The sequence below is a fragment of the Micropterus dolomieu genome, linkage group LG14 (assembly GCF_021292245.1).
Source record: "Micropterus dolomieu isolate WLL.071019.BEF.003 ecotype Adirondacks linkage group LG14, ASM2129224v1, whole genome shotgun sequence".
NCBI classification, from domain to species: domain Eukaryota; kingdom Metazoa; phylum Chordata; class Actinopteri; order Centrarchiformes; family Centrarchidae; genus Micropterus; species Micropterus dolomieu.
Window position 1 is genome coordinate 8,494,827 of NC_060163.1, and position 3,587 is coordinate 8,498,413.

The 3,587-nt window shown below is 41.2% G+C and overlaps 1 protein-coding gene across 2 annotated transcripts in view; it reads left to right on the forward strand.

The window, feature by feature from the left end:
• The window catches only part of snx29 (sorting nexin 29), a 356,821-nt gene that overhangs the window by 1,401 nt on the left and 351,833 nt on the right, over positions 1-3,587 (forward strand). The gene's annotated exons all lie outside the window — the stretch shown is intronic.

Consider the following 3,587-nt stretch of genomic DNA (forward strand, 5'->3'; position numbering starts at 1 on the left):
TCCAAGACACCAACTCCATCCATGACCGGTCGCCATACAGAGAGATGTACTCTAGGCCTTCTCCACAAGCAGCTCACATGCGGTTGTTACCACAGAATTGCGAGTGAAAAAGTTCAAAATGTGAGCTATAAAACATACATGGGCAGTAACACATACGGCTGACAATGAAGTTGAAAGCGGACAGATAGCAGCCTGTATGTGTCTGTCGCTGTATGATACAACAAGAGAGAAACTGAAAAGGGCGGTGCAAGCTGGTGTGTGTGCAGCGTTTTGCGGGACAGCACTGTAGGCGCTTGTGCGAATCTCCACATCCCACAATTGAAAACTGAATACCAACCCAATGAAGGAATAGTCAAATATTTGGGTCCAGCCCTACTGCACTGGCTTCCAAATCTCTTCTATTGTCATGTTTAAGGTTATGGTTAGCTTCTATTTCTCACCCATTGTTTGAGTCACTGTTTGTTTAAATTTGACTTGTCTTTTAGTAGTTGCAGCTGGATGCATTTGTTGTTATTGCTATCAATATTATTATTTTAGAATTACATTGGTACAACTGTTGCACTATATAGCTTGATATAGAAATTAGGGACAAATCCACACTTCTCCTTTCATGAAAAAATATTTCCCAAACCTCCCAAGACCTGGGCTTTGATTCTGTGTGTATTTATATTAGTAGCACTGTCTTTGAACAGGACGTACTTTTAGAAAAAAAATGAGTATGTGTAACAAAGAAGAAACAGACATCAGAACGTGGCTAGAGGGCACAGGCAACTGCTCACTAATGAGGACAATAGGTCTAAGTTGAGCAGAATGAAGTATACATTGCAGGGATCCCAAAGCCTAAAGTCCCCATATGAGGACACAGGATTTTAGGAGGCTAAGTTTAGTTGAAGGTAGGGATGGGGATCGATAATTTTTATTGATATTGATACCCTTATTGAGACTGCTTAACGATCCGATTCTTTATCAGTGCGGCAAGGCAAGTTTATTTGTATAGCACATTTCAACAAGGTAATTCAGAGTGCTTTACATAAAACATAAACACAACAGGGTTTAAGTTTAAAAGCAACATAGGGAAATTGAAAAAAATACACATTAAAATATAATAAAAGTTACAGTGCAGTGTACAATCAGGGTTCCATCCATCCATTGTCAACCGCTTATCCTGCGTACAGGGTCGCGGGGGGGCTGGAGCCAATCCCAGCTAACATTGGGCGCAAGGCGGGGTACACCCTGGACAGGTCGCCAGTCCATCGCAGGGCCACACATAGACACTCACGCACACCTAAGGACAATTTAGGGTAACCTAGCCTGCATGTTTTTGGACGGTGGGAGGAAGCCGGAGCACCCGGAGAGAACCCACGAAGACAACATGCAAACTCCACACAGAAGGGCCGGGGCAACCCGGGGTTTGAACCCACAACCTTCTTGCTGTGAAGCGACAGTGCTAACCACCACACCACCGTGCCCTACAATCAGGGTTAAAAGAGTTAAATGGAAAATAAAAACAGGCTGAGGGGTTGAGCAAATAATTGAGTTACAGTTATTTTGAAAAGAGAATAAACAGAGAAGTACACTTAATCTATTCTCTCTAGCTAGTCTGTACTTGGGTCCACAGCAATCTTTGGGTCCACTGAAACTCCAAAAACCCTCGGACACTACAGAGAAACCAGGACATGTCTGTCCACAGGCCACTTTGATCCAGTTATACTCTGGACCCACATTTACAGGTGGACAGAGGTTCCTGCAAATCACTCGGGTGTGAGATTTAAGACCACTTCCTTCACTCTGTTCAATCTCACTCTCATTATCTTTTCACCCAGTTATCTACTAATATCTCACCGTGTAAATATTTAATTAAAAGCAATGGTAAAAAGCTAAAAACAAAGAAAAAGAAAACAGGACAGTAAAAGTTACAGTACAGTGTAAGTTATCAATCTGCTAGTTAAAGGCAGTGGTAAAAAGAAAAATCTTAAATATTTAATTAAAAGCAATGGTTAAAAGAGAAATCTTCAGTCTTAATTTAAAAGAACTGACAGTTTCAGCAGACTTGCAGTTATCTGGGAGTTTGTTCCAGATATACGGAGCATAATAACTGAACGCTGCTTCTCCTTGTTTAGTTTTGACTCTGGGGACATAAAGCTAACTTTTTTGGTCTTAGTGAGGACTCGAGCAACAGCGTTCTGAATCAGCTGCAGCTGTCTGATGGATTTCTTTGGGAGCCCTGTAAGGACACTGTTACAGTAGTCGAGTCGACTGAAGATAAATGCATGGATACGTTTTTCCAGGTCTTGCTGAGATATAAGTCCTTTAATCCTTGATATATTCTTCAGGTGATAGTAGGATGACTTTGTAATTGTCTTAATGTGGCTCCTCAAATTCAGGTCTGAGTCCATAACTACACCAAGATTTCTGGCTTGATTTGTGGTTCTAACATTACAGATTGAAGTCGAGCACTGACTTTCATTCGTTCCTCCCTGGCTCCAAAAACAATAACTTCAGTTTTATCTTTGTTCAATTGAAGAAAATTCCGGCACATCCAATTGTCGACCTGCTCAATACAGTTACTCAGCACCCGTATGGGATCATAGTCCCCTGGTGAAATGGTTATGTAAATCTGTGTGTCATCTGCATAATTATGGTAACATATTTTGTTGTTTTTCAGAATCTGAGCCAGTGGAAGCATGTAAAAGTTAAACAAAAGAGGCCCCAGAATGGAGCCTTGGGGAACTTCACATGTCATTTTTGTCAGCTCAGATGTGTAATTACCTATAGACACAAAGTAGTCCCTGTCCTTTTAAGTAGGATTCAAACATTTTAGTACTGTGCCAGAAAATCCAACCCAGTTTTCAAGTCTGTCTAGTAATATGTTGTGATCGACCGTGTCAAATGCAGCACTGAGATCGAATAAAACTAAGACTGAAATTCTGCCACTGTCAATGTTTAAATGGATCATGATGGGTCATTGAAGAGCCGTCTCAGTGCTGTGGTGTGGTCGAAAACCTGACTGTAAGACATCAAAACAGTTATTTAGTGCCAAGACAGCACTAAGCTGTTGAAAAACAGCCTTTTTAATGATTTTACTTTAAAATGGGAGATTTGATATGGGCCTGTAATTACTCATTAGTGACCTGTCTAGATTGCTCTTTTTTAAGAGTGGCTTGATGACTGCAGTTTTCAGGGCCTGTGGGGAAAAAACCTGAGAGGAGAGACATGTTGACAATTTGTAGTAGATCTGAGGCCATGCGTTTTGAAAAAAACCTGTTGGCAAAATATCAAGGCAGCATGAGGAGGATTTCAGATGTTGTATTATGTCCTCCAGGTTTTTATGGTTAATAGAATCATATTGTCTCATGCTATATGAATTGTTTTTAAGTGGACACAGGGACAAGACATATCCTGTTACTGACATGGAGGCACCTGATTGCTTGTCTAATTGTTTGAATTTTGTCTGTGAAGAAGGAGGCAAATTCATTGCAGGCCCTGGTGGATAGGTCAGAGGCTACAGACACAGGAGGGTCGGTTAGCCTGTCGACAGTAGCAAACAGGGCACGTGCATTATTAGTGTCTTTGGTGATGATGTCAGA